Consider the following 14001-nt stretch of genomic DNA (forward strand, 5'->3'; position numbering starts at 1 on the left):
TATACAACATCAAAATTTAACAACAACAATAAAAGAAAGCATCTAAAACTAGTCCTTTGAGGACTCCACTGGAGCCGGGTCCTTTGCACTGGATCCCAGAATCTCTGACTGAGGTGGGCACGTGATGTGTCGTTCAATACGACCCAACCGAACATTTTGCTATTGAATTTGAAATTGGACAAGTTGGAATTCCTTCTGGATTTCCTAAAGTCTTAGATTTGTTTTAATAAAACCTGTTGAATTCATAATTGCATTGGCCACTATGTTCTTCATCATCCAGTAAAGATGGGTTGTTTGTTTATACTATGTAAGCTTGCCACAAGTGTTGTCGGGGTCTAGAGTGAACAACCTCCATTCCTCCTCCTGTATTTCATGTTCAACGCACTGGTTGAGGTCTGCCTCCCAACTAGCAATCATCTATCTCACCTGGGCAAGGGTGCTAATAACATAAGCATGGGTCGCAACATTGATATGTTGGGCCTGCAATTTTCGATCAGTCTGTTTAGGCGGATGTGAGGAGGAGGTTCCTCTTACCTCCTGAGGTGTTGCTTTACGGCTACGCCTGCTCCCCCTATCTCCTTTTCTTTCTTCAGTGCAATTGGTCGAGCCATATTCACCAAACCCCACTGAACAACAAATCGATCGTCGAGCCACACCGCCAGACCAGAATCCTATGGCTCGCAAACTGGGCGGCTTCTCAACCTACTAACACCTGGTGCATTAACAATGAACAAAAAGATGGAGTATATAAAATTAGATTCATATCGGATCAAAACACAACATAACCGAGAGTCTCCCTGCCATTGGTCTTCTTCTCCCACTGCTTGCATTTCTTACTCTAGCACCACGTTAAAACAAGACCACCCATGATGGGTTGGTTTCCTTCCAAGGAAGGAAATACCAGCCTGCTCCTCAGGCCAAAACCCATATCGAAATTCAGAGTGATAGTGAACCAAAAATGACATCCTATAGGTCATAAATGTAAACCAATTCGACCAAATATAGAACCAGACATGCCGACCATGATGGATACCCTTCCCATAAAAACAGGAAGTCCCTCCTACGCCATACATTCCCATGCGAAGCAGTAAAATGCCATACAAAACTGAAACCGGTTTAGAAACAACAGAATCAACCATATTTCCTTCTAACAAACGAACCACATCAAGTCTCACAGTCATCCATTCACAGGAGATAACACGAATCCTACGAGAAACAATCATATTTTCAATGTATCTCTGGCAATGGTTAAAGGGAAGAGACCTAACATACCCTAGCACCATCGCCATGAAGCCTGCACCAAGACCCTTCTGCAACCAGAGCCTTTCATCCACACTTGTCACAGGAGAGGAGCTCGACCACTGAACCACAGCTTCTGGAACCTCAACACTCCACAACCAAATTGCATGTAACAAACTAACGATAACCTCCACCACTTGGCTGATTAATGCTCGACGTGCCTTTCCCCCCAGCTTTCTCTTTCCCGTGCCTCCTCGCATCACCTCATCTCTGTCACACACGCCATGCACTTTCCACGATCACCCTCCCACCTTTGTCATATCACGCTTGTCATGAGTCCCAAGTGGGACAATCTTCTTGCATACACCTCGATCGGGGTTCTTGATTATTAATCATTGCATGGCTCTGATCCGGTTGACTGTCTTGTGTCAGAATTCTAGCCAAAGGTTCTAGGTCCTTAGGAGGATCATGCGTCCATGGTGCATCTAAGGTTGACCCCATGTGGGTGCACCCCCAATCAACAAGGAAGGAAACCGCCCTGTTTTGATTTTGAAGCACATGTGTAGGGATAATATACTCAAAGCTTGGGAGAAAAGTACTTATCTCATACACTAGATGTGTCGTTTGTCAACTCTGACTAAGATTCTCCCATTTGGTACCCTATTTAAGTTTTTCGAGGGTCTCAATGACTAATTTGGAGTCCCCTTCCACTATTAGTTTTTCGAATCCTTGTCTTCTGGCAATTAGAAACCCATGCTTTACCCCATTGAATTCAACCTCATTGTTGCTTGCATAGCCATAGTCTGCTGCATACACATACGTCGCCTGACCTTTGCAATCCCAAAAGAGTCCACCAAAAGCCGCATCACCAGGATTACCTTTGGACAACCCATCGAAACTGAGCTTAAGAAAACCCGAGGGAGGGGCAGAGAATTTAGCAGGAGATGCTTGAGGGGAAACTAGTAGCTTCCAGGATGAGGGAGCTAATATTTGAGGAGCTAGGTTCAGGGTAGATAGAATTCGGGTTTCATGGAGCAACACTTGCTAGTCATCTAGGTGCCACTTCTCCGCTAAGATTGTTTCATGGAAGTTTTGAATGACGCCAACCCAAACTTCCAGTTGTGGGATGTTTAGATTCTTAAATACCTGGTGGTTCCTTTCCTTCCAAAGAGCCCACAGAAGGAAACCGGGGCCTAAGTTCCAAGCTCGATTTAGAATAGGACTGGAGAAGATATCGTTTCTCCACATTTCCAAGGTTATTTGGTGCTAGTGCTGTCCTGATCTAATTGTCTAAAAGATTGGCCCATGCTACGCCATAATTGATCTGCAAAGGGGCATCAGTTTAGAAGGTGATCCATATTCTCCTTATTAGATTCACACATCACACATAGTGAGGGTCCGTGGATCCCTCTTTTCTAGAGCTGGTCCCAAGTGAGTATCCTCTCGCGACACACGAGTCATAGAAAGTAGGAAATCGTTGGCCAGAGTTGTCCTAACCAAATTTTCCTCCATATTGGATTTACATAGTTCTAGGCCGGTTCATTGGCTAATATGTAGGCTTCTTTAGTGGTAAACATTCCTTTGGTTATATAGCCCCACCGAAGAATATCCAGGCCCTCCAGCAAGGCCACTTTTTGAGATTGAAGTTCTCTTTCCATTAGTGTCCATTGTTCAGTGTCTAGGGGGTTGGGCCAATCCTGTTTGTCCTTCCAACGTATTTAAGCAAGGTCCAAAGATGGTTTCCAATATTGCTCCACGGTTGCACAATTTTGACTATTTGTATAGAGAAAAAGATCAGCCAGATCATGTCAGCTAAAGAGTTTGACTCTCTACTACCAAGAGTATTGCCAAAAGAGGGTGTGTCTTCCATCTCAAATTTCCTAGAATTATGAGAGCAAATAAGATCTCTTTTTGTTGAGGCCAAATTCCAGATTGACGAACCTTTTTAGATGTTTTGAGTTCTTAAAACCGCTTCAAGCGAGGTGGGCATTTGATATTTGCATGTCCATATGATTTTTCATAGATCCTGTCCCCCCCTGTATCCATCTCCACCATATTTCCCCCCCAGGACTTGATTCAGAATATATCGTTCCCGGAGCCCAAGACCACCTGCGAGCTTGGGTTTGGTGATTTTTTCCCAGGAGATCACAACCCCTTTTTTCACCTCTTAGGCTCCTCTCCACAAGAATTTTCTGAATATATAAACCATACTTGCATTGGAAGATTTCGGAGCGGCAAGACTAGACAACTAATATATCGGCATGGATTAGAGCATAGCCTTTAAAATAACCACTCTACCAACAATATTTAGGGTATGGGAAGACCAGGATTAAAGGTGGGATTGGATATGGTCCAGGAGGTCTTTCGAGCAAGAGGTACAGAGAGAATTCAGAACCAGGGGGATACCCAGGTGCTTAGAAGGAAGGGATCCAATGCAGAATCCCAGAATTCTGGCGAGAAAATATTGGGTGGGAATTAGGGTATTGAAGAAAATGATATTAGACTTGACATTATTGATTAGCGTACCAAAGGATTTCATAAATTCAGAGAGAAAATCTTTAATCATTATGGCTTCTCGGAGGAAAACTTCGCAGAAAAGCATGATATCGTCCACAAATTGTTGGTGAGTGAGAGGGAGGCCATTACCCCAGAGGCGAACCCCTCTAAGAGAGCCTGAATGAACGATATAATGGATATTATGACCTAGACATTCTGCAGTGAGGATAAAGAGGAAGGGTGAAAGGGGGTCCCCTTGCCTTAGACCCCTAAAGGAATTAAAGGTACGAGAAGGGGAGCCATTAATGAGGTGTTGAAAACACAGGGTTGAGATAAGGGAGGAAACATAGGCTATCCAACATGATTCAAAACCAAAGGCTTTTAACACGCTTAAAAGATACGACTAGCTGAGGTGATCATAGGATTTAGAGAGATCCATTTTAATGAGCATGCCTTTAGCTTTAATTTGCTTAAGGGAGTGGACCACCTCTTGCGAAGTGATTATCTCATCTAGGATTTGGCGTCATTGTACAAAACCGATTTGTTTTGGGGAGATCAAAGATGGTAACAGTGGTTTCAATTTCTGAACAACGATTGTGGAAATAATTTTATAAATGACATTACAAAGAGAAATCGGTCGAAACCCTCAGGGTTCTTCAGATTGAGCTATCTTAGGTATTATAGTAAGAAAAGTAGAATTAAGAGACAAATTTACATATTGAGACCGTCTGGATTCCTCCACGACCTCTAGGATATCAGGTCTGATAAAATTCCAGGTTGCTTGAAAGAACTCCATTGTGAATTCGTCTGGTTCGAGTGCTTTATTTCAAGCCATCCCCTTGATCACTTCTTTGACTTCTTCCATGGTAATGGTCCTCATTAAAGCCATGTTTCAGTGTCTACTCATAAGCCGAGGGATATGTCTGGTAATGCACTGGATGGATTCAGATCTATCGTGCTCCAGTTCGGAGAGGAGGGTGTGGAAATGATCTACCAGTAGATTCAACATCTCCTCATGATGGACCAATCGATTCCCTGCAACATCTTTCAGAGAGAAGATTATATTTTGTTGACGATGTTGGATCATGGTTTTATGAAAGAAATGAGTATTTCGTTCTCCTTCACGAAGCCATTGAATCCTGTATTTCTTTTTCTAGAGGATTTCCTCTTGCTTTCTCTGCTCTTTTAGCTAGGTCAAGGTATGCCCCTCCTCTGCAACAATATCTTCAGTTGTTCCCTTAGTGATTTGCCGATGTTTTATGTGCTGCATGCGAGCTAGAAGTTGAAGTTTCTCCTTCATAATGCTGCCAAACTCTTCTTTAGTGCAACGTTGGATCTATTTTTTCTAATCGTTCAAACGAAGTTGGAAGGTGTGCATACGGTTTTTGCCCTGAACTGAACTTGATTTCCACCAGTTTTCAAGTTTACCAAGAAAGGCAGGGTCCCAAAGCTAGAAGGCTTCAAACCAAAAGAGGTAGTTTCTGGGGGCCAACCTAAGGTCCATTTCTAATCGAATTGGCCAATGGTTTGATCCCATACATGGAATGATTGCTGCTTCAAAGAAAGTATCTATGCTGATGAGTCCTTCTGGCACTAAGAATCGATCCAAGCGAGGGGCTACCTGGTATTGCCATCCTCGGCGGTTGTCCCAAGTAAATATGCCATTGTTGGTGGGAACATCAACGATTTTAAGATCTGAGATTAAGTCTTGAAAGTCCTCCATCTCTTGTTCCCAACGTGTAATCCCTCCTCTTTTTTCTTCCAAGGATGTAATCAGGTTAAAGTCTCCCTCAATTATCGACAACTCATTGGGGCATGTATTCCTGAGCTTTCCTATGTTATGAATGAAATATGCTTTCTCTCCTGGAATGTTAAGCCTGTAAACATTTGTGAGAAGTGCCCAGTGCCTTGTGCCTATATGGCGAAAGCGGCCTGAAAGAAGTCGAGGCATACTCAACCAGTTATCAAATAGGATTTCAAAGGGGTTCTAGAGAATTGCCAGACCTCCTACACTTCCTCTGGCATCCTTTTCCATCACTTTATATCCTATCCACATGGAGCCAATGATCGATTTGAGTTTGTCTTCTGACGCCTTTGTCTCTTGAAACATTATTATGTTGGGATTTTCCTTCCTTAATCTGTCCTTCGAGTATCACTGTTTTCCTCGACTATTGAGGCCTCTTACATTCCAGGAGAGAACTATCATTGAGAATGTCTATTAAGTTGGTGAAACACCGCCGACAGCGGTATCACCCTCCTTGAGTTTACCAACAAGTCTCCTACCATTTGAATCGACTCTTGTAGGTTCTTTTTGCCCCTTTTTTTCTCTCCTTTGCTAGGTCCTCCATGATCCTCGGAGCTCCCCATTTGGGAGCCAGGGGGCTTTGGCGGATCTGAAGGTTCTTGAGCTTGTTTAGCTTGGTACTATTCAAAGGTCTCCCGGTATAACCTCTTTTGTTATGTAGGTATAAACCTCTCGTCCAGGTTTCTCCATTCATTCAATAGTCGCTTGAGGACTTGCTCTTCGACACTTAAGTCTTCCTTTACCTCATCAATCTCCATGTTGATTTGTTCCATGACTAGTTCCGACATTTCCTTATCATTTGATGCTTCTCGTGCCTTTCTTTTCGGCTTAGGGTTTGTTTTAGGAATATCCCTCGATTCAACTTCCTTTCCTTTCACTGCTTCTTTTGAGCTTTCCCCCATTTCCTGTAAAACCCTAAATTGATTCTCATTGGCAGGGTTATTTTGCATCTAAGCCTCCGAGTTTTCCTAGTGGGGTTTGTTGGTCCTTTTCTTGTGATAAACTTCCTAGAATCCTTCGTTTTCCTCTCGCACTTGTCCTGCTTCCTTTGGCCCTATTATTCCCATTGCCTCCACCTGATTGAGGGAGCATTCCTTGTATAGTTACCCGTATTCATGGCACCACCTGCAACTAAAAGGGATATGCTCATAATCAAGAGGTTGTTGCCATACTACTCCTTGGTACTCCAGTTCAACTGATTTAGGAAGTGGTTCTGTAATATTCATATACACAGATTCGAGCATACGACGCATATCTTCCTCTCTGAGTAGAATATTCCGCTTTAATCAATCTTCTGATAGAATTGCTTATCCTCTCTAGAATTTCGAGATCCTAGAAGGCCATAGGAAGGGCAAAGAGGCGAACCCATATTGGGGCTGCCATGAACTATTCTTGGTCAAGGTTATAACACTCTTCCAAGAACCTCATGAAGAGCCCAACATTATAGTAGAAATAAAGTCCATCTTTGAAGATCTGCTCCTTATCCTCTAGGTTGGTGAAAATAACTGTGAAGAAACCCATGGCTCTCAATTTCAGGTCAATATGGACTTTAGGTTGCCATTTCAGCTGAATCCACTTGATTAGATCTCTTTCTGCCAGCCAGATGCCTATAAACTTACAGATCAGCGCATGATCTGTAAGAGCCCTATCCTAGGGTCTTCTAACAGATCTATTTCTCTAGAATTTAAATGCAACCAGAGGTAATAATTTACTTTCTTACAAGACTTTTAAACAATGAAAATTTTACCATTTACATCCTAATCCTTATAACTTATAGTGAACATTCCATTTTAATAAATTTACATGAACAATCTATAGAGGAATACCTGTACTGGTGGCTAGTGGAGATGCCTGTGAGCTGCTGCTCCTGCTGAACGCTCCTCTTGACTAACCCAACTGGATTTACCTCCCAGCCAACTAGGAAATAATTCCTAGCCTAGGAAACCTCCACAGGTTTCCTAGCCCTCTGAGCCCAAGTCCAACCAGATGTAGTGTGTGTGTCCAAGATGAATGATCTAGACCAAGATGAACAATATTTCCCTCCTCTCAACAACCCAAGAAACCTCCACAGGTTCCTAAGGTCTCCAAAAATCACAGCCAATCCTAAAATCACAACCAACCCCAAAATCATAAGCAAGACCCCACAAGCCCTTTTCTCCCTTCATCCTTCCCTTTTATACCCTCCCTCTCTTCATCTCAACCACCTCTCATTAATGTCATTAAATTCTCATCCATCCTTACAGTTGACTTCTCTTCTCCCAAGTAAATCTGGGAGTACATTTGGAAATATGATATGAATATAAAATTGTGAAATAAATGGGAGAGTACATTTGGGAATGTGAGATGAGGACCATGTCTTCTCCCAAGTAAATGTGAGAGTACATTGGGGAATGTGAGATGAATATATAATTAGTAGGAGAGGACCATGTCTTCTCCCAAGTAAATGTGAGAGTACATTGGGGAATGCGAGATGAATATATATATTGATAATTAGTAGGAGAGGACCATGTCTTCTCCCAAGTAAATGTGAGAGTAAATTGGGGAATGTGAGATGAATATATATATTGATAATTAGTTGGAGAGGACCATGTCTTCTCCCAAGTAAATGTGAGGGTACATTGGAGAATGTGAGATGAATATATATATTATTTGAAATAATGGAAGGAGACCATATCCTACCTAAGATTCAATTTGAGAAGGCAAGTTGGGAATTTGAATAATAGAAATCATGAATTTAGACAACAAAGTTATAGTTTCCTAAATGAAGGTATTCACCAATATTTCTCAATATTTTCACGTAATGTAAACATTAATAAAATTTGCAGGATAAGATTTAAGTGGGGCATTACATACACCCCTCCCTTAGAAAACTTTGTCCCGAAGTTACAATGAAAAGATACAAGGAGTTCAAAAGCATAGCAAACCAAAGAGAGTTATAGCAGTAAAATTTGATAAGTCAGACAATGACATTACTTCCCATCAAGAGTCTCCAACTGATCTATATCCTCCTATCCATCCTGACCTACTTCCGTTCCCACCCTATTCGTCCTCTATTGCTTTATCAGTGGCAACAACCATACTAACCACTGATAAAACTGACATGGTGGAAGCGTCAACTATATCGACCTAACTTCCCCAGCAGGCAATTGGCAATCGTCATCACACGTCTAGGGGAGCGTGTCCACCACTGCCCTCCCACGATTCCAAGTTTCGGAGGATACACGGTGGGAAATGCCTCCACCCCTTCTTCGGAATTAGGGTCAACGCCCTAACACGGACCACACTACAGAGCTGGTTGGACTTGTCATTGAATAATCCAGTCAGGTCGTCTTGCCACCTGTCATTTGCATTTTACTCGTCTCATAAGAGTGCATATCAAGTAGATACCAAATGTAGTAGAATAATGTACATTATACCTTCCCCGTGGAATGTCTCGATCTTCCCTCAGTGGAAGAGTAGATCTCAGCTATCATATAGTTCTCCCCGGCCCCCCCTGCGGGTTAGCTCTCATTCATGCATTTATATAACAACAAGACATATAATCATCACATTATTAAGTCTAATATCCATGTGTCAATTTTGTAGTTCATATTGGAAACAAATCATAATTTCATTACGTTACTTATTAGATAAATCATATCCACTTAAGCCATACATGAAGCAACTATAGCTCTGATAAGTCATGCACCAGATAAAGCATCACCAGGTACATCATACATTAGGTCATACATCAAACATTTTCATTATCAAAATCAAACCTAAGTAGTTTCACATGTCCAACCAAATGCATCAATATTACATAATGTTCATAAATAATAACATGGAACTGCAAAATAGAGCCTTAGTATGGGTAGCTATCTAAGTCAAAATGGGCATCACAGATGCTCATGTGACAACCTTGTGAAACCCCTTGATAACAATTAGAGTTGAAACAGGTTCGACTGTCCACCATGGAAAATAGCATTTGAACCCGGACATGCTATAAGGTGGTACCTAAACCGAAATATTGGCAAGCAACAGATTAGTGCACTATCAATTCCACTAGAAGGCACTAGTGTAAGTTTCAAGCATATAATTTCTTTAATACCTCAGTGAATATAAAAGTCCCACTCTTCCAAGTTGCTAGTTTTTCATCTTCCAAACCAATTAGTTAACTTAAAAATAAAAGACTCCAAACTTCAAAAACTGTTTCCAACATGATTTTCATACTTATTGAGAGAAATGTCCTCTAAATGTCAAAGGTTCAAATTTATTATATATTTAATCATTGTTTACTAGTACTAAAACAATTTCATGATATATATTGCAGCTCACAATATGACCAGACAAATGAGAAATAAATAAACGAATGGAATAATTGCCTTTTCCCTGTTGTTATTAGTATTTCCCTTCTAAATGGCACTGCATTTTTAAAGATGCCTACTCCTTTCACAAGTGGCCAATGACCACAAAAGTTGCGAAGAAAGTTGAGGGTCCTTTTATCCAAAACTAGAGACACATTATTTTTCACGGCATTTTTATTCAACACTAGAATAAGGGTAAAAGTGTATTCTAATATTTTCATTGGTCTTTCATTGACTAAATAAGCTCCCATTCTAAAATCCCAATTTCTCTATGAATTGATCTTCTCATTTAATTTAAGATCATTAAAAACAATTATCACAATAAGCCTTACACATGTCCATGGTATTCAATCTATGTTTTCACTAGAAGATTCCACCACCCATAGAATAATCATTAACGTGACATATAGGGTATTTCAACACATCCTAATTTGAATTCCCATGCTTCATAGTTGTTTACTTCTTAAACTCGAGATTTGTTATTATGACTTCCTCTATGAAGAATGACAAATATACTATCTGAAAGATAATCCTACTATCCGAATGGAAAATCTACTTTATTTTTAATAAGAATAATGATAATCTACTATCAACAGAATTAAAAGCCACCCTCGTATGTAAAATAGAACTGACTACATTCTTTAGATTGGGACACATTTTGGGCATAAATTATTAGCTCCATTGTAAAGCTATACATGGATGCTAATGGTCCTTACTGTGCCCATTGAGGAAAAGGGGTCAGATTAGGTGAAAGTTTGGGAAATTTTTTGATAGATAACTGCGCAACCTATTACCTAAGCTAAAGGAGGTCTATGTTATGCATTGCAACATTGACCTTGGGGCATGCTTCTCAAAACAATTTAAAAAAAAAGAATCCTATGAAGAATGTGGTCACATCTTGCACTTGACATGTGGAACGTAAGGCATGATTGTACAATCCATCATATAGGAATCACACCACTAGGGCTAGGTATGAAACCTACACAAGGAATCTCTTGTACACAAGTATATTCTTCATTGTATTTTCATCATGCTATATCCCCTAGATGAGGCTTGAGATTACCTAATGTAACTCTTACCTGACTTCACATTTTGTTTCCAATCACGATGAAAGCAAAGTTTTCCATATAGGCTAGTTAAAACATTGCATGGAATTGCCATAGACCTAAACAAAATTCGGCAAGAAGAAAATGCATGTTTTCCAAACTGACAATGTAAGCTTTTAAGAATCATCCCAAAAGCCTAAAAATGTTAACGGGGTCTTCAATTGGCTTCAGTCAAGACAGTGAGGGTCATTAAACAAAATATGTAGGTTATTCCAAATGATCTGTGGTTCAAGGGAAATGCCTTGACTTATGAAAGAACGGAAACAATGGCTAAAACTAGACCTTATGATGAGTAGGTAATACATATTACTACATACAATTAATTATATGAAAAAGAATATCCACAAGATGGAAAAATTGTTGTGGACTTAAATTACCATTGGATGATAATGAAATCAAGTATTTCTAAACAATTTTTCTATTTCAAAACTTATGTAGTGTGTTTCACACCTCCACTTCTATCACAGCCTTACAAATTCTCAACATAAATTAAACAGCTCATAAATTAAATGACACATCAATATTTTAATAGCTATCAACATATATTAAGATGTATTAGACATTTAATTTATATAACTTTACTACTTTTTAATAACCTCTAAAATCAACTCATACATAAAACCTAACGCCACCATACTTATTATTTCTTAAATTATATATAAAATCAAACACTGCCATACTTATATAAATATGAATAAATGAAAGCAATATAACCTTACACTAAAAAAAAAATTAAATCCTAAATCAAACCTTGTCCCAAATACTTATATAAATATGAATAAATGAAAGCAATATAACCTTACACTAAAAAAATGATTTAAATCCTAAATCAATCCTTGTCCCAAATACTTCAGTGAAATATTCCTTTCTTAGTCTCGTTGCCATGAATTTCACTTTCAGATGAGCTCGCCCTTCTGTTAGAATGCCTTGAAAAGTGAACTCTCTTTGGTTCCAAGGTGCTAGAAGGGTATCCACAACCAAGAAACACAGTCAACACCAATGCCCTATTGGATTGGTTTTCTCCCCAGACAGTTGTCATGCTTGGTGTCACCATTTCTGATTCATTTGCCTTAGCGTTTGAGCTTTCCAAACGGTTTGGGTTTGCTGGGTCTTTTAGTTTTCAATGAGTTAACTGATTCCTATTCTTGGGTAGTGAGATTTGAATAAATTTAGTAGGTGGGAACTAAACGTTCCCCATAATTGATATACAGGATGGAAGAATTCAACTTTTTCTCTTCGTGGTAGGCCTCACAATTTTTAGTATGACAGGCATGTATTTTGCATGTATCTTTTGAGAAAAAAATAGTACCAACAGTTCTTTCATTATTTCATATCTGTTTCACTTCTTGAAGCATGCCCACTTCTTGGTCTGATCATATGCTTTTATTTCCCCTGCACAGCCTTTGAGTTTAACCAGTATGATTATGATTAGACCATTTTCTTAATCTAGATTAGGCACTTTTCTGCCATTCTGAACATTTTTAAATGGATAGTATAAAACATGGACTCTGGACTCTATGGTACAGATGTCATTAAGCACAAGATCGAGTTATTAATATTGGGCTTTAAACTTTAAGGCCCAATCTCTATGAAAGGTTCTCTTGAAGTGGAGAGGAGGATTCTCCACTTGAAAGCAAATGATCCAAAATCAAATTGTAGTAGAACCCAACATGACTATGTATAAGTGGTCCTCTCAGTGAATCCTCTAAACCTCCAAGTTATGTAAATTGCACAACCTAATACTAATGGAAGTAGGAAGACCTGTAACTTACCCATGAAAATGAAGGCTTCTTTGGAATCGTATCAGTTAAAGGTTGAAAATTTTGGAAGAGACCAAATGTTATTTTTTTTTTCTCTTATTATTTTAATTTGATCTGGTAAAACTTAGTGCGCTTGCATAATTTCATGTTTATTAGGTAACCCGAATAGGTAGCATGAAAGGTCCACAACAATTGTTCAGGAAATTTTGGCCTTCTTTATAGAGGTGTCAATAGGTGTCAATTTCGCAGGATGGTTAAAAGCCATAGGAATCTAGTTATTTTTTTCAAAAATTTGATACTTAATGATGTTTTTGATGGTAGAAATAGATTCAGCACCATAATAAAACCTGATGTGGCACACAAAATCTTGCCGCTTACCGCCTTTAACCAAGATTACCAAAATTTTCCAAAATTTCATGATTTCCAAAAATTCCTACTAGATTTTTGCCCAAATTTCCATTGTTTTCCAAGAAAAATTAACTTATCATCGTGCAAATATGTTCTCTGCAGTATCATAAATCCATGGCACTCATCATTGGATAACGTGGAATTGAGCAGAGATTGTTCTCATCTTCATAAAATTTTCTTCTTTTTATTCCAATGGAGAATTTGCTATCAACTAGTTGACGCACCCCTGGATTATGGCGTCGACATTTACTCCAAATTCCCTGGTTTGGAATATGACCAACTCTGTTCTTTATTCATTGGACAATATTGTTTATTGCTTTTCAAATTCCTTGAGGGAAATGCTGTTCAAATTATTGCATGCAGTATTGAAAATGTTGAAACAACTCCCTGGTGGAATATTTGAACATAGCACATAAATTGTAATAACGATAATCAAGAACAAGCTATTCAGATAAGCTTTTAGAATCTAACCAAAGTGGATGCAAGCATTTGGTTCAATTCCTTGTTAAGTTTCAAGTCTAATTCTGGTATGTTTTATATAAAAATTTGTTGGAATTATATAAAAATTTGTTAGAATTATAAGTTTGAGTTGTTAGTGTATATCATTCAAATACAAATTAGACTAAACTGTAAAAATCACAATTTTATAAAAAAATTTGTAACCTGAACCATTAAACTATGCAACTATGCCAGCTCTCATAAAATATTTATGGTTCTGTTATGTTTCAACTGATTTTCTATTAATTATGTTAAATTACATGTAATTCTATATGTAGCATTACCATCTTTATTTAATTGCACAAGCTGGGTCCTCTTACAACCTAAGGTGGGAAAGATCTCTCTGT

This window comes from Pinus tabuliformis, chromosome J (assembly GCF_031772625.1).
Source record: "Pinus tabuliformis cultivar Carrire ecotype Pingquan chromosome J, CPIR1, whole genome shotgun sequence".
NCBI classification, from domain to species: domain Eukaryota; kingdom Viridiplantae; phylum Streptophyta; class Pinopsida; order Pinales; family Pinaceae; genus Pinus; species Pinus tabuliformis.